Source organism: Hyla sarda, chromosome 3, assembly GCF_029499605.1.
Source record: "Hyla sarda isolate aHylSar1 chromosome 3, aHylSar1.hap1, whole genome shotgun sequence".
Taxonomy (NCBI): Eukaryota; Metazoa; Chordata; class Amphibia; order Anura; family Hylidae; genus Hyla; species Hyla sarda.
Window position 1 is genome coordinate 29,776,934 of NC_079191.1, and position 24,926 is coordinate 29,801,859.

At 43.8% G+C, this 24,926-nt stretch overlaps 1 long non-coding RNA gene across 1 annotated transcript; it reads left to right on the forward strand.

Moving 5' to 3' along the window:
• LOC130361239 (uncharacterized) lies at window positions 1-24,625 on the forward strand. Its single transcript, XR_008890916.1, has 3 exons — window positions 1-113; window positions 233-325; window positions 24,538-24,625. It is a non-coding gene; the product is annotated as an uncharacterized LOC130361239 (long non-coding RNA).
• Window positions 24,626-24,926: the final 301 nt, after the last annotated feature.

Genomic DNA, 24,926 nt, shown 5'->3' on the forward strand with positions numbered 1-24,926 from the left:
TCCTCTACCTAGCCAACTGCATCAGTTTGTCAGTACAACCAGTGCTCCTGGGGGAATTAGTTCTAGGATGCCTACAGGGGACCTCCGCTTTCACACTACACCTGAAGATTAAGGTACATCTTTTGCTTAACTTTGTTTCTAACACTTACACTCCTGTCTTAGCTTGGACATTTATACCTGGTTCTTGTTGTTGTGTTCCTAGATTTAACTCCTAGCCTGTCTTTTGCTTCAGCTAGCTTTAAAATCTGACCTGGAAATATGATTGGGAAAGTCCAAAACTCCTTCAGAACTGAGGAAAGTCCTTAGACTCTGCACCCGTGTGAATGTAAGTAGTTAAGCCATCAGTGGGCTAAAAGCTGTGTGAAGTGATGGTATGCAGAAGTAGCATCTGTGCATGGGTTGGCTGAAGTACTTAAAGGGATTGTCCAGAGCAAGAAACGACCTGCGTATGATTTAAAAAAGTATAATAAAGCAACTTTCTAATATTATGTTATTAGCCATAGTGCGGAGATCTTCCATATGAGCTTTGCTCTTTCCCATGTAACCTGTGTTGTCATATGACAGGCTCTCAAAGCAATCTGCTCAATCCCTTCCCCCCTCCCCTTCTGTCAGCATGGGACAAGGCGAATAATGTCAAGGGGGAGCTGGAATTACTGCCCATTAGCTTTATGACTTATTACAGTGGGGATCAAAAGTTTGGGCACCCAGGTAAAAATTTGTATTAATGTGCATAAAGAAGCCAAGGAAAGATGGGGAAATCTCCAAAAGGCATCAAATTACAGATTAGACATTCTTATAATATGTCAACAAAAGTTAGATTTTATTTCCATCATTTACACTTTCAAAATAACAGAAAACAAAAAATGGTGTCTGCAAAAGTTTGGGCACCCTGCAGAGTTAATATCTTGTACTGCCACTTTTGCAAAGCTGAGACCTGCCAGGGTCATGGATTGTTCTCAATCATCTGGGAAGACCAGGTGATGTCAATCTCAAAGGTTATAAACGCCCAGACTCATCTGACCTTGCCCCAACAATCAGCACCATGGGTTCTTCTAAGCAGTTGTCTAGAAATCTGAAACTGAAAATAGTTGACGCTCACAAAGCTGGAGAAGGCTATAAGAAGATAGCAAAACAGTTTCAGATGTCAATATCCTCTGTTCGGAAAGTATTTAAGAAATGGCAGTCATCAGGAACAGTAGAAATTAAAGCAAAATCTGAAAGACCAAGAAAAATATCAGACAGAACAGCTCGCAGGATTGTGTTGGGAGAAAAACAATTCAAAACCCATGTTTGACTGCACAATCCCTCCAGAAAGATCTGGCAGACACTGGAGTTGTGGTACACTATTCACTATAAAGAGATACTTCTACAAATATGGTCTTCATGGAAGAGTCATCAGAGGAAAACCTCTTCTACGTCCTCACCACAAAAATCAGCGTTTAAACTTTGCAAATGAACATTTGCATTTGACAAGCCTGCTGCATTTTGGAAACAAGTTCTGTGGACCGATGAGGTTAAAATTGAACTTTTTGGCCGGAATGAGCAAAGGTATGTTTGGAGAAGAAGGAGAACAGAATTTAATGAAAAGAACCTCTGTCCAACTGTTAAGCATGGGGGTGGATCAATCATGCTTTGGGGTTGTATTGCAGCCAGTGGCACAGGGAACATCTCACGAATAGAAGGAAAAATGGATTCAATAACATTTCAGCAAATTTTGAATGCTAACTTGATGCCATCTGTGAAAAAGCTGAAGTTAAAGAGAGGATGGCTTCTACAACTGGATAATGATCCTATGCACACCTCGAAATCTACGGAGGATTACATCAAGAGGCGTAAACTAAAGGTTTTACCATGGCCTTCACAATCTCCTGACCTCAACATTATTGAAAATCTATGGATAGACCTTAAAAGAGCAGTGCATGACAGACAGCTCAGAACTCTCAAAGAACTGGAAGACTTTTGTAAGGAAGAATGGGCAAAGATACCACAAACAAGTTTTGAAACACTCTTGGCTGGCTACAAAAAGCATTTACAAGCTGTGATACTTGCCAAAGGGGGCAGTGCATGCTATAAATTCTGCAGGGTGCCCAAACTTTTGCAGACGCCCTTTTTTTGTTTTCTGTTATTTCGAAAGTGTAAATGATGGAAATAAAATCTAACTTTTGTTGACATATTATAAGAATGTCTAATCTGTAATCTGATGCCTTTTAGAGATTTTTCCATCTTTCCTTGGCTTCTTTATGCACATTAATACAAATTTTTACCTGGGGTGCCCAAACTTTTGACCCCCACTGTAGATAAGGCAGCAGTGACGCCTGTACTGAAAAAAAACTACTGTGACTGAGAATGGGCTCCCTACTGCCTTATCTAAAGGCAAAAATCCAAAGAGCAGTAATAGCACCTCCTCCCCTTCATGTCACTGATCTCATCCTGTGCTGACAGGGGGTGGAGCAGACCCTATAACAATACATCTTTCAATGGAGAGAGCAGAGATGATATGGAAGATCTGTGCCCTAGGGCTAATAACATTAGAATAGTAAATGCTTGTTTGTGGGCTGATCACTTCATTCAGATTTGGTAAAAAAAAGTTTAATCGGCAGCACATCTCCTTGTAGGTAATGTGTGATCAATGAATGACCCCAGCAATTGTTCATACAGCCCTTCCAGTGTGGTGATCAATATGTAATAGATTGGTGCTCATTTTTGTGGTTTCCAAGCACCAAAGACTGGCCTGGGGGCTGCAGATCTCCTCAGGCATGCCTGCTGCTCTTGTGTTGGGTCCACTGTGAAAATGTTTGCTATTTTCAGTATGTTCAAGCACTTTATTATATTTTCTATATTCACTATATATTAATTTATTTATGTACTGTACCTTTAAGATAGAGAGATGCATTGGGGATCAGGTGACCCTGTCTGCCCAATGGGAACCTCCAAATTCTCCAGTATAAAGTGTAGGGGGAAGAGTTGCCCCAGTTCCAGTTCAGCTTAGAGCTGTGTGCTGAGTACAGTGTGGAAAGGAGGAGGAAGATGTGTGTGGTGAATACTGAGGGAGGCCTAAGAAAATATCTTCTCAAGTCAGCCCCGCCATTCTGCAAGTGTTCCCCCATACAGCAGTGAGTCAGGCCCTGACGGTGATAGTAATTGGATCTTGTCAGAACCCTAGTCAGCGTGGGAGATCTTCCAGTCTCAAATCTCAAGCATATATATATTTCAAGTGGGTGAAAGCACCATAAGTCCCAGCAAGGCAACAGGGCTCCCACACTGCATCCCTTCTACTCTGCTTCGTACTGTGTGTAGTACCACCTACACCTGCTCTGTAAAAGACAATTGTCCATAACCCGATGTCAGTGTGCTTCTTACCCGCCCATGTCTGGAGAAGCTATCTCCACCTCTGACCATGTATATGCTAACCGTGCCCTGGCATCATGAAGTGATAAGTATACCTTGCACCCCCGTTTCACCACATTAACTTTGCAAATTGGTGCATGTAATAGAGTCCTCCTCTCAATCATCCAGGAGACATTTGGTGAAGAGCAGTGATTTATCCAGCATGATGGAGAGCATGTTGCAAGGCAAAAGTGATAACTAAGTGGCTTGATGGACAAAACACTAACATTTTGGATCTATAGACATGCACTCCTCAGATCTCAGTCTCATGAAGAACCTGTGGTCAATTGTCAAGTGGATGGAAAAAATAAAAAAAACTGAAATTGTGACAAACTCCAAGTAGTGAATAGGTAATAATGGGTTGTCACCAATCAGGATGTGGCCTAGAAAATAATATCCAGCATGCCAGGGGGAATTACAGAAATCTCGAAAAGAAAAAAAAAGTCAACCTTAGAAATATTGGCCCAGATTTATCAAAGAATGTCTACGGTAGAGCTATTTTCCCACGTTTATTTGGGTGGTGGGTTTGACTAGCGTGCATCTTATTTATCAAGAAGTTGCAGGAGGATGATGAATTTTGCGCAGCTCTGCTGTGGTGGGAAAAGCTCTACATACACTTTTTCTAGACGCTTGTGAGGGAGAGAAGTAGACACTTTCCTGGGTCCTGAATTTGTCAGCTCCTGAGGACATGTCATAGAAGGGGAGTGGGACGCTGTCATCCACAAGCAGTTGAATTGCGTAAGGTAGAAGTGATTCTCACACCTACTGGTAGGTGGTGTAGCTTTGTGCCTTAAAAAGTACCTAACAAAATAGCAACTTTTGACAAAAGTAGCAAATGATAAATACGTGACCACTGCATGGTCAAAAAGAAAAAGTTCTACGGGTAGGCAAAAAGAGTGATACTGTCTACATCAAAAGACGCATAAAAGTCGCTAAATATGCTGCTTGCGCCTGAACTGCGCCAAAACATAGAGAAAAATGCTTTAAAAGCAATGATAAATCTCCCCCTTGAGTCTTTGCCTAAACTTGATGTATTAAAATTATACAGTGCTTAGAATTATACAGTAACCATAGAAACATCTGACTAAAAAAATCTATATATAAAAATTTGTGTCACTCTCAAAACTTTGGGCCAAGACTAGTTCTAGTATCGGTACCCAGAAAGTTATTTGTTGTCATCTTAACCGCCTGTGACATTTGACGCCTTGTGTCTCTATTCCATTTTATGACTAGACTACAATATCCACCAAGGGAACCACATCAACAAAAATCTGTTTACACCCTATTATAATGGGGGTGGCACCAGGTTCAGAAAGGCCACCACCTGTCTACGAGCTGCATTGCACCTACCTCTACAGTACGTGCTAAATAAGGGTTACTAGGGTGTGAAGGTAAAAGTAACTGTTTTGCTCTTAATCCTTTCACTTTTTCCGCACTGATTGTAGTTAGATTACAATAGAAAATACTTTCCTTACTGGCAGCGTCCTAATGTCAGGCTTATGTAAGAAAACACAATAAATATTATCGCCATTTACTCCGTGCACTTACAGAATAGAGATCCAAGGAATTTCCTTTTACAAATGTTATAATTTGTTTAAATAAAGTCATCAGAGGATTAGAAATAATGCCGCTCCAACACAAAGAGGAAATGTCATTGCCTCATAGTAGAGATTACTTTTGTTCAAAGCGGAAACCTTGAGTCCATAGGAAACAATGATTCTCTCCTAATCGCACAAGTATTTCTTTAAATGTGTTATTTCTATGTTTTTTAAAGTGGTCGAAATGTAGAAAAAATTGAAAAAATGCTCAGCTCACATGGGGAGTGCACGACAACCTCTGAAAGCAACCTTGAATCATGTATAGACAAAGCCAGCAAAAAAACATGAAACATTTTAATGAAAAATATCCATAAAAATATAGGAACGGCAGGGCAGCACAGGACATACAAAAATAGAAAAAAAAAGCACACAGAGAATTACCCCAGACCCCAGTAAGCTAACGCTTTTCAAGTCCAACGACCTTTACTCATAGCAACTATGAGTCTGGTATGAGTCTGCTATGAGTAAAGGTCATTGAACTTGAAACGCGGTCTGGAGTAATTCTCCGTGTGCTATTTTTCAATTTTTTATGTCCTGGGCTGCCCCACCATTCCTATATATTTTTCTTTTTCAACTATAATTTTTATTGAGCAATAAAGACATAAAGGAAAGAAGTCCACGGAGCAAGTGCAATATGCTCAGATTTTCAATACATAACATAACACAGAAACCAATAAGTATTTGAAATTGTAACAGTCATAAATCAGGTGTGAGAACCTGAAAGTCTGAACTTGTTGTCCTGACACAGGTGGGTGAAGGGGTGGTGTTGAGGAGGAAGGAGGGGTCTAGTAACGAGGGAGGGGGGAGGGGGAGTAAGTAAGCTAAGAAGGTAGAAGCGTCAAGCGAAACTGTATTAAGAGCGTGGGCAAATAACCGGTAAGGGTATGCAGGTAGAGAGGGGAGAGGGAGAGAGGGGAGGGGGAGGGGGGGGGGGTGGCAAGCAATAAGAGGGGTAGAGTAGTGAGAAGCGGAGGGGTGAAGAGTGGGAGGGGCAAGTAAAGGCAGTAGGGAGAGGAAAATTAGAAAAAGCAAGAAGGAAGGAAAAGGGAGAGGGGATGAGGAGGAAATAGAAATAGAGATTAAGAAGGAAGTAGTTGGACGAGATGAAGCACAGAGCACTCTCCCTAGGCATAAGAGGTGCACAGGGGCGAGATGGGTTAGAGGGGGAAGAGACACCTGCAGCCAGGGGCCTCACAAGGAGTAAGGGGAGTCCAGCCATTGCTGCCAGATCTTAAGGAGTCATGAGATCTATTCACGCGGCTAGACATTTCTTCAAACCTACAGATCTGGGAGATTTTCGCATACCAGTCTTGCATTGAGGGAAGCGAGGTTTGCAACCAATGTAAGGGGATTAGTGATTTAGCGGCTGCTAAAAGCTGTCAAATCAGAGTGTCATATGCAGGGACATATGAGACAGAGGGACACCCCAATAGTACTGCCTCCTGTGTGAGTTGGATATTTTTCCCAGTAATGGTAGCTAGCTTAGACACAACTTAATTCCAGAAAAAAGCAATATTGGGGCATTGCCACCAGATGTGCGAATGTATGCTTACCTGGGATTTACATCTCCAGCATAAGTTGGAGGATGTGAGACCATGTGCATGGAGAAACTCAGGTACCTTGTACCAGCGGGATAGGATCTTAAAATGATTTTCTTGCAAACGAACACACCTAGATGGGCCCTGTGTGAAGGAAAGAATACGATCCACCTCCACGTCACTCAGGGTGTGTTTTAGTTCAGTCTCCCACAAGGCCAAGTAACCTGGTCTCCCCCGCGGCATCGCCCTCCTGCAAGCCGATTCTGAGTCAGAAAGTCTCCAAGGTCTATCCCCACGGGAAATCAGGGAGCTCTCGAACTCCGTGAGTGCCCGGAGGGGTAGGTGTCGTTTGGCAAAAGCCGCACAGCATGATACAATATGGTTCAGGTGCAGGAAGTTAAGATTTACCTCAGGGAGAAGTTGGCGTATGTCCGCTTCAGCCGGAGCCCCACCGCCAGAGAACAGCTGCGAGACCGGGATATTCGATAGCCTTTTCCATAAGGGGGTGAAGGTAGGTGACTCCATCCCCACAACCACAGGTATAAGATGGGAAGGAAGAAGAGGGGAAACTCCAGGAGAGAGAAAGGGGGAGAGATAGGACCAAGAGGAGATGATACCATCTAGTAATATGTGTATACTTTTCGCATTGTATTTGGTTTGGGACGCAGGGGGCAACCAGACCTCCGCAAGCTGGTCTCCATCAGTGGGCACACAGGGCAAAATGGAGCTAAGGTATGTATGTGACGATTGGGTGAGTCGCACCCACCGTTGAAGCTGAATTTCCCTATAAAGGTTGCGGACATCCGGTAGCCCAATGCCCCCTTCAGATTTTAAGCGAGTAAGAAGTGTATGTGACATGCGGGGTCTTTTCTGTTTCCATATGAAGCCGGAGAACAACCTCCTGAATGTGGTGAAAAAACGATTCGGAAGTGCAATGGGTATCATTGTGAGTTTGTAGGTAATTTTGGGGAGGACATAGCATTGGATGACATTACGCCTACCCAGCCACGAAATCAGGGGCAGGTCATATTCCCCCAATAGGGTCTTGATATCATTCAATAGCGGTACAAAGTTGGCATCGTACAGGGAGGCAGTTTGCGTGGTGATATGCACCCCTAGATATTTAATGTGCGTGTCCGACCATTTAAAGTCAGACTGAGAACGGAGCATCTGGGAAGCTTTAGAAGGGAGGGTGATGTTCAGTAGCTCCGACTTCGACACATTCACCTTGAAATTGGAGACAGCACCAAAGTCGTTGAATAGTTGTACCAGGGGGGCAAGTCGTCCAGAGGGTTCGCCAGCAGAAACAAGAGGTCATCGGCAAATGCCAATACTTTCAGTTCGCCTCTCGGCGTGGGGAATCCCTTGAGTAACGTCCACTGGCGCACCCTCTGCAACAGCGTCTCCATCACCAAGATAAACAAGGTAGGGGAAAGAGGGCAACCCTGCCTCGTACCGTTTTTTATTTGGAAGGGCGGCGAAATCGAGTCATTCACCAGGAGAGAAGCAGAGGGGTGGGAGTATAGGGACATAACAGCTGATATAAACTGTTCTGGAAATTGAAATTTCCGAAGAGTCGCCACCATGAAATGCCAATCAACTCTGTCAAAGGCCTTCTCGGCATCTACTCCGAGAAGGACCAATGACTGTTTGGATGATTGTGCGTGAGAGATAGTCTGCAGGAGTCTTTCCGTGTTGGTGCGACCCTCCCTGCCGGGCACAAAGCCGGCTTGTTCCTCACCTATCAAGTGAGGAAGCAGCTTTTTAATAAGCAGGGAGAGGAGTTTAGCCCACAGCTTGAGGTCCATATATAAAAGTGAGATCGGGCGGAAGCTGCCACATTCGCTGGGGTCCTTACCCTCCTTGGCCAAAAGAGTGATGTGTGCCTCTAAGGATTGCTTGGGCAATTGGGAGCAGTATTTCCTGATAGTTCTTATAATACAGGAGAGGAAGGCCATCAGGGCCTGGGCTCTTACCTGGGGGGAAAGAGGTCAGCACACGCTTCACCTCCTCCTCTGTGATGGGAGCTAGCAGACTATTGGCCATCCCCTCCTCCACACAGGGCAGGGAGAGGTGTTGTAGAAAGCCCTCGATGAGCGAGGCCTTCGCTATGGGTGTCGGGGGGGTCTTCAGAGCTGTCTAGGTTATATAATTTGGAGTAAAATTTCTGTAAGGCGACCGCAATGGTCTGCGTTGTAGTGCATGGGTTACCCCTATCATCTCTGACTTCATGGATATGCTGCCTTGCTTTAGCCTTCTTAAGTAGAGATGACATGGGTTTGCCCCCTTTGTTACCGTGGGCATACAAGCGATGTCTAAAGTTAAGATATGCTTTAGAGGATTTATAATTTAAGTGAGTCAATAATTTTTCCCTGAGCGAGCGAAGTTCATCTTGAATAGTGGCAGCAAGCGTGACCTTGTGAATTCTCTCCAGGTCAGCTATTTTATGCAGGAGCATATCAATCTCCTTCTGGTATGTCCTTTTCAATTTAGAACCCCATGCAATGAAGATTCCCCTGACCCTCCATTGAGTTCAAAGTAGGACGTTATCTGATTTTTAATGTCCTCTCTAGCTGCGTTATTTTCTAGGATTTATTCATTAAGACGCCAGCGTGTCGATGGAGATGTGTGGTCAGAGAGGCGAAGAGAAAGGTAGACAGGAGCGTAGTCAGAGATGGTAATAACATTGATACCTGTAGTCGTAAGGGAGGGCAGTAGAGATGAATGGATGAAGATGTAGTCCAGTCGCTGGAAGGAATCATGAGCAGCTGAAAAATGGGAGTAGTCTCTGACTGCGGGGTTCAGCGGCCGCCAGGCATCTATTAAGGACAAATCAGAGAGTTTAGTATGCAGGAAAGCAAGGGCACAATTTGAGATGGTGGGTCTCGAGGTGTCTAAAGAAGGATTTAGGGTAACATTAAGGTCTCCCCCCAAAACGATCGGGCCATCTGCAAACAACCTCAGGTGTGTGTGTCAAGGGTGTCAAGGGTGTTCAGCAGCCATGGAACTTGTGCATGATTAGGCGCATGAATGTTCGCCAAGGTGAATTTGGAATTGTGGATCAGTACTCTCAGAAAGAGTGCTCTCCCTTCAGCATCTGAGTGCTGTTGGAGTATCTTTACTGGCAATTTATTATGAAGAACTATCGATACACCCTTGGACGCAGAGGTCGGATGACAGGAGTGAAACCATGTGGAGTAAGATTTTGTGGGTAGTTTAGGGATTTTGTCCCGTTTAAAATTAGTTTCTTGTAGGAACAAGATCATAGGATTAAAATGTTTGGTCACCGTGAGTATGTGATTTCTCTTATTTGGGGTTAGCATTCCTCTAACGTTAAATGAGACACAGGAGATTGAGGACATGGCTGTGGTGTCAGGAGGTAAGGGAGAAGAAGAGAGCGATGTGAGAAGAGATAGAGACGAGACAACAGAAAGAGATTGAGTGAGTAAAGTCAAGTGAGGACCAGTATCAGAGAGGGCAGAGGGTTAGAGAAGAAGGAAAGGGGGTACGAGGGGTAAAGAAGGAAAGGGAGGGGGAGGGGAAGAGGAGATCGAAAAAGAGGGGGAGGGGAGGGCAGGCGCGGAACTAGGAGCTAGTGATGGGGGTAAGGAAGGGGTAGTAAGGAGGAAGGTCAGGGGTATCGGTAGGGATGGGAGTAGGGGATTCCAAATGGGGCAGGGACGGGGATATGGATGGGACCTGCTTCGTGGCCCACTCAGCGTGGGCTAAGCAGGTAAGGGGTACAGGTAAGTAGTGGGTAGCTAGGAAAACTGTGTCAGGGGGTGGGAGCAGTGATCAGACTGGCCTGTGGGGCACCTCCGCGGCACCCTCGGGTGAAGTTACCATACAACCCAAAACATAATCTAAATCAGATAAGTATAAAGCAATAACCATAACATGAAACATATTTTGTATATGAACCATAGCATGAGCAGGGAGAAAGGGAAAGGAGAGAAGGGGGGAGGAGGAAGGGGGGGGGGGGGCGAAAGGGGTAGGGAGGAGGGGAGGGGCGAAGGGGGAGGAGCAGGGGAGAGGGAGAAAGGGGGCATGATAAAAAAGGGAAGGAGAGGAAGCACAAGGTTAATGCTAGGGGAGGAAGAATGGAGGAGAGGGAAGCGAGGAGCGGGGGGGTAAAGTATGAGGGAAAGCGAAGGAGGCAAAACAAGCGAGGGTGAAGAGAATCGAGGTAAGCAGTGGAATTTTGCAATGTAATATATATACACACATAACATGTAACAGAGTCAGTAATTAAGCATGGCTCGACTCCGATTGTGAAGGGAGTCAGGCAGCAACTGAGCAACGGTATCAGTCCCCATCGCGATGAAAACTCTAAACTAAAGTGGGGGTACTACGATCGGGAGGTTTGCACACCGAGTGGGGCCAAAAATAAGAACCGTATTGTGTTCAGGGGTTCAAGGTAAGCCGCAGAGCCCTGCGCAAGGACATGCGCAGCGCCCCTCAACCAATACAGTCCAAGGAGAGCGGTGAGGGGGTAAAGGTGAGGGGGGGGGAGCAGCGAGTTGTCCTCGGGACTAGTGTTGCTCACGAATATTCGCAATTCGAATATTATTCGCGAATATCGCATATTCGCGAATTCGCGAATTTCGCGAATATAGCGCTATATAGTCGTAATTACGAATATTGTTTTTTTTTTTTTTTTTTTTTTTCACAGTACACATCACAGTGATCACCCCTCTCTGCTTCCAGCTTGTGTGGTGTAAAGAAGGCTGTAATACTACTGTGTGAGACTGGCGTGTGAAAATTCGCATATGCGAAAAGTAACATACGCGAATTTTCGCACATGCTACTTTTCGCATATGCGAATATTCATATATGTTAATTTTTGCAAACGCGAAATTTCGCATATGCGAAAATAAAACAAGAATATAACGAATATGCGAATATCCGCGAATATATGACGAATATTCGTCCATATATTCGCGAATATTCGCGAATTCGAATATGGCCTATGCCGCTCAACACTACTCGGGACCACGTAGCAATCCTGGTTATAGAGGAACCCCCCATAACCCCACATTCGGAGGTAGAGGGGTCGAGACATAAAGCAGATGGGCTCCAGCTACAGTACCAAACAGGCATGGTCCTCAATCAGTCCGGAGACAAAAGTCCGATCAGAGGGTCAAGCATGAAGGCAGTCTATGCCAGAGTGAATTCCACAGGGCGTGGAGTTATCAGTAAAGTACGCAACCCCACCATCCCTACAGGTAGGGTAAGTAGGCAAGTATAAAGGCAGAAAGGTTCCTTATCTCAGCCCTCAGGAAGATTCGTCTTCACCCGGGTTTTCTTCTGCTTTGGGGATTAGGAACGAGCGACTTGTTTCCATTCGCCCAGGTGCGGAAGCTGCGGGAGAAGTACTTGATCAGAGAGCGGCATCCACGACGGCACCTCAACCGGGGCGATATCCAAAACTCGCCAGGCGTTCTGCAGATCCTCAGGGGTCTTGATGATGATTCTCTTTCCTCCATTAAGAACTGAGAGTCCAAATGGAAACAACCAGGCATAGGTCAGGTTGTTCCCCCTGAGTTTCTCTAGTAGAGGACGCATGATGCGCCTTTTCATAAGAGTGGTAGGTGCAATGTCCTGGTATAGAGAGATTTCATCTGCCCCGTAGTGGATTGGTCTTTTCTCTCTTGCGGCTTGTAAGATGGCTGCAATGTCTACAAACGATAAGTGGCAGCACATGACATCTCTAGGGGGCTCAGCAGGTTTCGGCTTAGGTCGTAGGGCTCTGTGGATGCGCTCTATGGTGATGCAGGCAGCGCGATTATCTCCCAGCAGTCCAGCGAAGATTTCGCGGGCAATTTTGGGCAGGGTATCAGGGGCCCAGGATTCCGAAAGTCCCTTGAAGCGAATATTTTTCCGCCGGCTGCGGTTTTCCTGGTCCTCAATCAGGGTAAAGGCGTTGTTTACGTGCGCCTCCATGACTTCGGCCCTGGAGGCCAGTGCAGCAGAGTGTGTAGTAATCTCCGCGCACGCCGACTCGAGGGCCTCCGTACGGAAGCCTATGGCTCGTACCTCCGATTTGATTTCTGCCAGGTCCGCTCTGACTGGTTTCAGGGCTTGTGATAGCGCTTTCTTCATAAGTGATTTGAAGAAAGCCGGTGTAAGTGCTGCCGTTCCTCCACCCTCCGAGTCTCTATCCTGGCCTCCCTCGGAGTTACAGCGTGTGGCGGGATCAGGCGCCATCTTGAGTGCTCCTGCGGGGGACCCGTCGGAGTGCTTTGCGAAGTATTTCGTAACGTCTGCCTGGTTTTTCTGGTGTTTGGGCATTGCAGGTGAGTCACTGGGTGTATAGCGACCGATTTTCACCATTCCTGGCGAGGTGAAGTGGGAATAAAAGGGGGTTCTGGAGGTGCGAGGCAGGAGCGCTCAGACTCACACAGCCATACCAGTCCGCGGCCCTGCCATTCCTATATTTTTATGGATATTTTTCATTAAAATTTTTCAGATTTTTATGTGCAAGTGCTGGCTTTGTCTCTGGTCGAAATATAAATTCAGTTCCATCATTCTTGCCTGCATGCTAAAGAGAGATTGCAGCAGATTATCTGTAGATTAACTAAAGCTAGCTAATATTTTTTTAATTGCTTTTGAGGGTCACCGGGAAGGTTGGCCATTAGTCAGACAGACAGAATTACTTAGCCCCTTCTGTAACTTATCCTGAGTAGGTTGGTAGAGGCCCCTAGATGGTAGAGGTCCATAAACTTTTCTGAGTCTTAGGGCTGACTACTCCTAACATGATATCCTTTCTTACAAAGCATGTAAGGTCTTTAGTTTTATCATACGTACTCTTCAACCTTGAGAGATGGAATCTAAAACAACAATCCAGAAAATCACATTGTATGATTTTTAAAAACTTAATTTGCATTTTATTGCATGACATAAGTATTTGATACCACAAAAAAAGCATAACTTAATATTTTGTACAGAAACCTTTGTTTGCAATTACAGAGATCAAACGTTTCTTGTAGTGTGGTGTCTCAGCACCAAAGGCTGTCCTGTGGGCTGCGGATCTCCTCGGGCATGCCTGCAGCACAGGTGTTGGGCCTACTAAGAGCCTGTCTGCTGTATTTTAAATGTTCAAGCACCTTATCATACGTTTCATTATGTTTCTCATGTGCACTGTAAAATATGTTATTTATGTGTGTTATACCTTTAAGAGCAGAGGAGCAGTGTAAACCATTTGACCCTGCCTGCCCAATGTTAACCCCTAAATTGTCAGGTATATAGTGTAGTGGGGAGAAGTTGCCCCAGTTCTTGTGTGAGCTCAGTATGGAAATTAGACTACCAGCCATTCTACGTAGTATACTAAGGTTTTAGGTCCGGTCACAAAACCGATACGCGTCAAAAATTAGCCGCCCGGAGTCACCGTTTAACTCCGGTCGGCTCATTAAAGTAAATGGATTTCAGCACCGATCCGGCTGGGGTACGGGGGCGCCCGGTATTCCCCTCCCCCAGCCTGATCCGGCAACCGTAGGCTGAAAACGAGGTGTGAATGCAGTCTAAGACTGGATGAGAGTTGTTTTTGGACATTTCTTTTGGTTTTCCACTCCAATTTCAGATTTTGACCCATGTTCTTGTGTTTAGTTCCCGGGGAAAGCTGGGATCCTGTGAAGGAGATCGCAGGGGGTCTCAGTGGTCAGACCCCCCCCCCCTCATGTTTTGAAACTTATCCCCTATCCTTTGGATACATTTTCTGCAAAATATTTTTCTTTTAGGCCTTTCAACCATTTTTGTAGCCTGTTTTTGGACTTGTTCTATTTAATCAATTACACTTTGTTGGTTAAAGGGGTACTCCGGGTGAAAACAATGTTTTCAAATGAACTGGTGCCAGAAAGTCAAACCGATTTGTAAATTACTTCTATTTAAAAATTTTAATTCTTCCAGTACTTACCAGCTGCTGTATGCTCCAGAGGAAGTTCTTTTCTTCTTGAATTTATTCTCTGTCTGACTACAGTGCCCTCTGCTGACACCTCTGTCCATGTCAGGGACTGTTCAATGCAGGTTAGGTTTGCTATGGAGAATTATTCCTGCTCTGAACAGTTCCTGATATGGACAGAGGTGTCAGCAGAGAGCACTGTGGTCAGACAGAAAATAAATAAAAAAAGAAAAGAACTTCCTCTGTAGTATACAGCAGCTGATAAGTACTGGAGGGATTAATATTTTTAAATAGAAGTAATGTGCAAATATGTTTAACTTTCTGGCAACAGTTGATTAAAAAAAAAAATTTTTTTGCACCAGAGTACCCCTTTAAGTCAGTCTCCAGAACTGAAGACAATACTTACGATGTGGTCTCACTAGAATCAAACATCTTTGTCTCCCCCACCCCTGATAATGCTGTACTAAAAAGGCTGTGCCCCAGATGGCAATAATGCTCTTCACAATAATAGAGCCGCCCTGTGTGGCCCACATAGACACAGTGCTCCCCTCACAGTAACAATATTTCCCTTTGTATCTGAACACAGTAATAGTGCCCCCCCCCCCCCTAATGAGTGAGTCCCATTGTGCAAGTGTTCCTCCCTGTCACCACACTGGCTACAGTTTTTGTTTATTAAGTAAAGCCCAATCATTTTTCAATAGCACAAGCAAATGGAAGAAACTCTGCAAACTATCTCACTAGGAAAAATATTAGAAAACACTGCAGAGTACTTTCTCACTCCAGTACTGAATTCACAGTTTACACTGCTCAGTACTGCTCTATAATGTCCCCAATGCTGCTGCAACTTCAGAGGTTTTTCCAAAGATAGAGTAGGTAGGGAAGCAGGATCTTTCTTTTTTCTTTTAAATACCAGAGGTAAATAGAGAAGCATAAGATAATAATACAATTGAACATCATATAGTAGTGGTGTGTGAAGTCAACCATGTACCAAGGACAAGTAAAATAAACTTATCTCATCTGTCCTACATTTTTCCCAAATTCTGGGGAAAACACTTATTCTTATAGACCACATTTTCCTATGACCGTGTTAACTAACTTACTCAACGAGATACCTCTGGGGGTCGAGAAGCAGGATCTTAGCATCTACCCTCTTAAAAACTAAGCTCACGGAAAGCTGACATATTAAGCCCCTGCCCCGGTCTTCTTCTTGGTGCGGGGGCTCAATTAATCACATTGCCAACCAGTGGTTGAGGCGGGACACCGCAGTGGCCAGTGATTTGTTGATCTGCACTGTGGTGCATCGGCCCACGGTATCAGTAAGAAGATCACAGGAAGTCTGACATTTTTTTTAACACACTCTTCTGAGTGCTCCTTTAAAATTTTTGCAGCTCAAGTTCACCCCTTCATGGCAGAGAGATATTCTCATGACCTTGTCTACTTTCAGCAGGATAATATAATGGCCACACTGTGAAATTGTTCATGAATGGTTTGAGGAGCAGGACAAAAGGTTAAAAGGTGGTGACTTGGCTTCCAAAATCCCTAAATCCTAATTTGATTTAGCATCTCTGGGATGTGCTGGAAAGACAAGTCTGGTTCAAGAAGGCCGCACCTCACAATTTACAGGATTTAGGAATTTGCTGCTAATGTCTTGGTGCCAGATATTAAAGGACACATATAGATGTCTTGTGGAGTCCAAGCCTAGAAGGGTAGAAGATGTGTTGGCAGCAGGAGGAGACCTACAAAATATCAGGCAAACGTCCTTAATGTTATCAGTATGGGTAGGTGTGGCTAGGCTGGGAAGTGATATTTGAGATAGATTACTGTTTTCTTTTGTAGATAAGATCACTTTATTTCTTTTGATATAGATTTCATTTGAAGATTTCCTAATGTACATTGCGACTAAATGAGATCATGTTGTTTTTCCTTCTGAAGTTTATGTCATTCAGCAATGCCTCTCGGTAAGGAAAAACAAGTTTTGCTCCCGACGCTCCGCCGCAAAGATGTTTACCCTAAGGGACAATTTAAGGGACAACTACTTTAAATATCCCCAGCAGATAACTCCTGAAATCCTTCCTGTCTCTGCTTAATGACTAATCCACAATGGCGAGCGGAAACTTGTTTTGACTCGTCGATTGACATTAACCTGCACAGAAAAAAATATGTTTTCAGCAGATGCAAGTGACGCCCAGTATAGAAACATAAAAAAACTAAATAAATAAAAGCTCCAATCAGGAAGTTACTGCAACAGCACGCAAAGGAGTCAAAAAGGCAGGAAAAGAAATAAAAGACAAACATAATGCCCCGAGACTACGATGGGGCCAGACGATAAAATGTCACTTAGGGTTCATGTCCATACAGTTCAACTTCCAGCTGTTGAAATGCATACATTCGATTCCACTTTAATTCATGTTTTCTCTATAAGCTATGCGTGCTGACTATGGGACCCAGCATTCGGTCATTTCTAAAAATAATGTCCAAAAAATTTCCCTCTTGGCTCTTTGTATTCAGCATCTCTCAGGAGATCTCTCCTTTTCCTTTATCGAGGTAGAAATTGTGGGAAGGACATGGGTCAAACACAATGCAGTTATGTCAACAATTCTTGTGAGTATCTAATGGAAAGACTGTCACAATACAACCGCTTGCCAAAATAGCAAAAAAATTTTAACTATACATAACAATTCTAAATATTTTATCCCATTTTCCAATAAAAAATAATCAAAACTTGTATCTTTCCTTAGGAAAAGCTTTCGAAACTTTGAAAAGTTTTGATCGGTTTGCGAACATGCTTAGAGCGAAATGTGCTTCCACATGCATCGCTCCCTGTTCTGTGTCTGTGTGACCAGATGATCCCATAGGCTTCCATTACAAGATTGCATGGGTCACGTGACACAGAGTAGGAGAGAACATGTTACGCGCACAGTTCTCCCAGGTCCTTCTAATGATTGTACGCTCCTTACCAATCAAAACTTTGATTAATCGCAGAGAAATATCAATAGTTATTAATTTTTTTTTTTTTTTTAATGACAGTGCCCATTTAAAAGGGATACTTCAGCATTTAAAAACTTACAGGATAAAGATAAGGGTCTTTTTAATGCTTCTTCACTGCCGTCCTGTTTTAGTTGTTTAAATGCTTTATTTTTGTCGTTTATTGCCCCTTAACATTTTTATTCATCCATATTGGTTTTCTTTTATTTCTGACCCTTTTATTCCCATAAGGTATATACCTCTTACAGTGAGAATTTAATATGTTTTTAAAAGTCTCCCATTTAGTGTCAGTATTCTTGTTTTTAAGGACATTATCCCATTTTATATTGTTAAGGGCTTCTCTGAGTTGATCAAACTTTGCCTTCCTAAAGTTCATTGTTTTTGTTGCCTCTCGAGAGATTCTCTTATTGAAGAATAAGTTATAATGTATTATATTATGATCACTATTTCCTAGGTGTCCTTCTACCTGCACATCAGTTACTCTGTCAGGTTTGTTGGTTAATATTAAGTCTAGTAGGGTGCCCCCTCTGGTTGGGCCCTGCACCATTTGGGACAGATAATTGGGGGAGATTTATCAAAACCTGTGCAAAGGAAAAGTTGCCCAGTTGCCCATAGCAACCAATCAGATCGCATCTTTCATTTTGCTGAGGCCTTGTTAAAAATTAAAGAAGCAATCTGATTGGTTGCTATGGGTAACTGGGTAACTTTTCCTCTGGACAGGTTTTGATAAATCTCCCCCATTGTCTTTAGCTATAGTCAGAAACCTGTTTCCTTTATGAGATTCACAGGTCTCAGTCTCCCAGTTCATATCAGGATAGTTAAAGTCCCCCATTATTATCACCTCACTTTGATTTGCTGCCTTGTTTATTTTACTCAGTAATTGATCTTCTGCCTCTTCCATTATGTTTGGTGGCTTATAGCAAACCTCTACCAAATTTTCTTTTATTTTTATCTCCATATATTTCTACCCATAATTACTCCACATTATCTTTTCCCTCCCGTATATAGTCCCTCAGTGCGGCCTTCAGACTCGATTTCACATAAAGACAAACTGCTCCTTTCCTTTTGGCTGATCCTTCCTGAATAGACTATATCCCTATATGTTGACCACCCAGTCACAGCTATCGTCCAACCAAGTCTCTGTTATACCCGCTATGTCATAATCCTCCTCAGACATCAACCACTCCAGTTCATCAGTTTTATTGGTCAGACTTCTGGCATTAGTCAACATGCAATTCAATGGTGTATGTTTTTTCTTCCTATGAAGCCTATCCCTATTAACTATTCTAACCCCTACCTCTGCTCCACCCCCATCTCTATCTACACTATCTTCCCCCTCTACGTTGTAGTTTCCCTCCCCCCCAGTCCCAAGTTTAAACACTCCTCCACCCTTCTAGCCATCTGATCCCCAAGCACAGCTGCACCCTCCCCATTGAGGTGCAGCCCATCCCTATGGTAGAGCCAGTATCCGACAGCGAAGTCAGCCCAGTTCTCCATGAACTCAAACCCCTCCTTCCTACACCAGCTTCTAAGCCACTTGTTTACCTCCCTGATCTCCCGCTGCCTCTCTGGTGTGGCTCGTGGAACAGGTAATATTTCAGAAAATATTATTTTGGAGGTCCTTGCCTTAAGCTTGCGGCCTAAGTCCCTGAATAAATTTTTTAGGACACTCCACCTACCTCTTACTTTGTCATTGGTGCCAATATGTACCGTGACTGCTGGGTCTTCTCCAGCCCCACCCAGGAACCTGTCAACCTAATCCGCGATGTGCCGAACTCGAGCACCAGGTAGAGAACACACTGTTCGGCGATCCCGGTCTTTGTGGCAGGTCGCCCTGTCTGTCCCCCTAATAATAGAGTCCCCCACTACAAGTACCTGTCTGGCATGCTCTGCACTCCTCCCTCCTTACTGGAGCAGACATCCCCCTGGCAGTCAGAGTCCTGCTGCAGTACTGATAGCTCTGAAATGGCATCCCCCTCATCTGCCAACTTCGCAAACTTGTTGGGGTGTGCCTCCCTGGCATTTTTCCCTCTATCCCGTTTTCTAACTGTAACCTAGCTAGCTGCCTGAGTGTCCTGCACCTCCGTCACACTATCCTACCCCACCTCTACCCCAGTGAGTACTTGCTCAGTGAGCAGGAGACTCCTCCCAAAGTTGTCAATGCGTCTCAGTGTTGCCAGTTGCTCCTCTAGATCCAGGATCTGGGCTTCCAAATGAACAACTTGCACACACCTCGCACAACAATATGCACACTCAAACTGCTGTTTAAAGATTGCATACATTGTGCAAAATGCACACTGGACTGCCTTTTGCAACATGGAGGCCATACTAGATTTGGGGATTGCAAAAATTAACCGTTAAAAAAAAAAAAAAAACAATCAAATATTTCTATTAAACTGCCTGAATTTAAAGTCCCTTAAAGGGGTACTCCGCCCCTAGACATCTTATCCCCTATCCAAAGATGTCTGATCGCCCTGGGATCCCCGCTGCGGCACCCCGCTATCATTACTGCAAAGAGCGAGTTCGCTCTGTGCATAATGACGGGCGATACAGGGGGACAGAGCAGCGTGACGTCATGGCTCCAACCCTCGTGAAATCACGGCCCGTCCCCTTAATGCAAGTCTATGGCAGGGGGCGTGACGACTGTATTGAAAGGGGCGGGCCGTGATGTCACGAGGGGCGGAGCCATGACATAACGATGCTCCGGCCCCTGTATAGCCCGTCATTACGTGCAGAGCGAACTCGCAGTGTTCCCGGGGGTCCCCAGCAGCGGGACCGCGGTGATCAGACAGCTTATCCCCTATCCTTTGGATAGGGGATAAGATGTCTAGGGGCGGAGTACCCCTTTAATTATAAGTCCCTCTCACTTTTATACTTACACTCACTTGTATACATACACACAATGACTAGCTCAGACAATCGCTTAGTATACGTTCTTTTATAGTTACCAGACATCACCTCTCTCTTCCACTGCCTGGAAGTGAATTAATTTTTTTAAAGATTTTCTAATGAATTATGATCCCTCTTTATAGTAAACACAAATTGACAAAGGATTAATTCTTGTTTTACTTATAAGTAGAGCAAATCTCCTGATCATTGGGGTGTTATTTGCCAGAATTGGCCGTCAAATTTTATTTAGACCCGACTGTCAATTTGGATTCAACAGTAAAGGAGCAGAAACTCCTGACAAAGGCAGAAGTCCTTGATCATGGACTCAGAGCAGTAACAAATCCCTGGCCCAGCGAATACATCATCACCATTTATCTCTGGTTGGCCTTAAATATTTACAGTGCCAAGTGTAGAGGCCTATTGAATGTTGACCAACAATGATGCTTATTGAGAACCAACATGCACAATCCCTCACTCACCTGACATCTGTCATCAGGAGAATGTTTTCAGACCCCCATACATATGAAATGTGATGTTGTTGATACCTAAAGGTTCAGCTAGCTTTCCTCTTGTGTGAGGCCAGCTTTACAAAGGTTTTCCTGTACTCAGGATTGTCCGTCAACATCTGATCGATGGAGTGCTGAAATATATATTTTATATATATTATATATTCACATCCTATGGGGTACGTCTGATGGTATTGGTAAATACATCTGCATCCAGTAATACTGGTTTACTATGTGGCGACAAAGATACAATAATTTTAATCTCTGGTCCTTGAAATTGCATTGTCAATATATGGGCGAATTGACTATGTGAAATTATTGTTACTTTGATGCCCCTGAGTTCTGTACCAGGTGACCTGTGTGGTCATGGGACTAGACCTTGTGAATTGCTTGGTCACATGATGAGCGCCTATGGCATATTGAATGGTGACCTGTTGTGGTCATGGGAACTGAACATGTGATTGTCCGGTCACGTGATGGGAGCAGCACTGCGCACACTGCGCACTGACGACCCATTGAACTATGACCCTCGCGCTGGATCATGCACATTGCGGGTCTCTGCTTATTGTGGTGATATTTTAGCAGCTCTTGTGTTTACATTTACAATTATGATTGTTATTTGTATTGACTGTATTAACATTGTTTTGGGCTGACTTTACTATATTTGGGATCTTTTTTGCTATACAGGTGCTCCCTCTCTGGTACAACAACACTGCATTGAATATACAATTTCTTTGGTTATTTATTCACTGTATACTATCATTGCTTACCAGTTAGGGCCCTCTTCATTCATAGGGGTTTCTGCACAGGCACTTTTGTTGGTTAGGGAGGTACCATTATGTCTTCACCCATGCTCTTGGGTGATCATTACTTGGTCCCCGTGTTGTAGTGTGGCTCTGCAGAGCTTTTTAAGTGTTTTTACCTTTGTGTGTCTTTTTCTCTGATGTCTTTGTACTTGTATTTTGCTTAATAAATATTGCTATTGATTTACTACATTTGATATTGGGGGTGCATCTGTTATAGCATTTAGCTTTTTTGTGTTGTTCATCTAACTATCAGAGTGGACTCGCTACTAGTTAGCAGTTCCCAGTTAGGTCCCTGTTTAGTTGTTTCCCCTTTCTTTCATGTTAGAGGGGCTTTGAATGAGCCTTGTGGTGCCACTGGACAAGGATTCATATAATGTGCTTGATATTTTGCCCCAAGTGGGAACGTTAAGGCTATAAAGTGAGGGTAAATTCACCTACAAACTTATTTTTTATTAATGCACCACTGGCCTCATTGTTTTGTTCCCGGGTAACCACCACATTCTTTTGATTTCCTGCCCCACAATGGACTCTATTGAACCGCAAGTCTCTTTAGTCCCGTGTCCTTCAGGATTAAGGGCCATGTAGAGGTCAACTCATCACAAGTGGCGCATTGTGCTACCTGCCCTGAGCCCACTGCAAAAAAGTGTGAAACATTTCACTACACATAAGAAGAAGGGTGAGGTGAGTACAAAGTCTTATTATTTTTGGTTTCACTAAAAGAGCAAATATTTCTGTTTGGTGCTCATGGGAGCAGATAGGGAAATGTGTTTGCATATGGCCAGACTATGATTGTGGAGCTCATGGGAGATATTATTATTAGGGGGGAACCTTGTGGGAACATAGTGGAGACATTGGTTCTCTGAGGAGCATTATGAAGACACTAGTGCTTTTCGGGGGCACAAAGGGGATATCATATTACTCTGGATGGTCAAAGAGAGGACACTGGTATATTGTGAGTGGGGGATTACTACTTTCATGTTATAAAGGTTGATTATTACTATTGGGGCATACAGGGAATATTAATATAGTGTTTGGAGCACAAAGGGGGAATTATTATTGTTTGGGGTAGCTACTACTACTTTGTTGGATGCAGAAAGAGGCTTCTATTACAATATGGAGGCAATAGGGAGGTAACTATTCCTGTGGAGCTAAATGGAGGATTTGTGGGAACACTTTGGGGGGAGGGGCACAATGTGTAAATATTACTATGTAGGTTACAAAGGGGGCACTAAAAGTGGCACTGGGGGAAAAAAAAGCAGCAGAATGGGGAGTTATGTGCAACGATAAGTCATGGCTGAAGAAGACTTCATGGAGATCTGGACCTGAACAGAGAAGAAATGAGAAAATGACCAACTGCAAATAGAGAAGACGTCAACCGGAGTCACTGGATGCAGCTGTATTGTAGACATTGTGTATCTGGTATCTGACCCTTATAGGGTGACTACCATACATCGAGGTATATCTAGGTCTGACCACTGGGACCCCCGCAATCTCCTGTACAGGGCCTTGGCTGTCCCCAGGAGCGGCACAGCATGACCCCTGCACAAAGCAGGGGGCGCCACGCTTCTTTCATATATAAGGGAGAGCTGTTTGGCTATCTCCAGCACTCCCAAAGAGATCTATGGAGGGGCGTGGTGCCCCCCGCTTTGTGCCGGAGACGTGACATGCTGTTCCAGGGGAGAGCTGGGGCCCCGTAGAGGAGATTGCGGGGATCCCAGCAGTCGGACCCCCCCACAATCTAAAACTTATCATATAAGTTTTTCCCCATGGTACTTTTCCTTTAATGTAGCTCATTTTGTAAAGTATCTAGTAGATCTTTTTAATGTCATTACGGAACACAATGGCAACATGATATAAAGTAAATTCTTCAATTACTGTTGTGTCCTGTAATGTCTGGGAAGGGAGGAGACTGGTATTTCCTTACATCTAATGTAATAATGTTATTGTAAGCAGTAGTGTTTGATAGAACTAAATCAGCTCTTGAAAGGCGACGATCAGGATGGGGGGCTCCGGCACTCGTTAGTTCATATGATCTTTCCTTATTATCCTTTTGTAGGATAATTAGCTGAGTAGGAAATACTCATGGCTTCAGCAGATTTAGGCTATTTATACTCTGGGTGCTGATAATGCGTCCATAACCTGGCGGTGACCTATACAACATCATCAGCCCTCAGAAGTTTCAGCTATATGCTTTACACTGTGCACATTTTCTATGCAGATAATTTATAATATTACATAATGTATGGATGAGTATGTCCTTGTTGATATGCAGGCACATTGTACAGGTTTCTGCATCAAATTTAACTGCTGCTGACTTGCATTTTAGGGGCCCGGATGTCATATGGCCAACCATACGGTTTATGGCCGTGTATGGTGATTGCCTAGGGCAGGCTGGGAGCTGCAGTGTTGCGGATGCAGAACTGTAGGTTGTGCAGCTCACACGAGTAGACCTAATATTAAATTGGCCCGAGGTTAACTGGGGGACACTGTATACCCCAAGTGTCCAATGTAAAATGTAGTTAAAAAGGAAAGATATAGGTGGAGATTTATCATCGTTGCTTTGGTAAGCAAGTTCTGTAGGCATTTTTTTTGTGGTTTTGCTTATGTGGGACATATTTATTATACTATCCCAGGGGTTAATAAATATGGCTTACATAAGCAAAAAACAATAAATCACTTTTGAATACCATTTTTTTAACACACATAAGCAAAAACAAATCAATAACTTCAGAACAGCACTTCTTCACCCCACCTCAAGTCGCAGCTGTGAAAAAAATGTGATATATATATATATATATATATATATATATATATATATATATGTGTGTGTGTGTGTGTGTTTATTACATTTTTTTTTTTTTTTTTTACTTTTTTCCCCCCTGAATGTACTAACCCATTTTTTGATTTGTTTTTCTTTTCTTCTCATTACAGATCTGTGTATCCTGTGGACTCCTTCAGATTCGGTGGACTACGATGAAAATTTTTTTGGGGTTTAATATCAATAAAATGTCTAACAAGGGCTTGTGGGGGAGTGTTTTTGTGGAATAAAAGTTTTTTAAACGTGTTGTGTTTTTAAAAAAATTTACTTTACAGGCTTAGTAGTGGAAGCCGTTTTATTTTCAGAGTCCATTACTAAAATGGGTCTTAGCATTAGGCCCAAAAACAGCGCTAACCCCCATTTATTACCCACTGCCACGGGGTGCCAGGAAGAGCCGATACCAGCAGGACCGGAGCGTCAAAAATGACGCTCCTGTGCCTAGGTGGCAACAGGCTGGCGTTATTTAGGCTGGGGAGGGCCAGTACCCCCCCTGGTAACATCG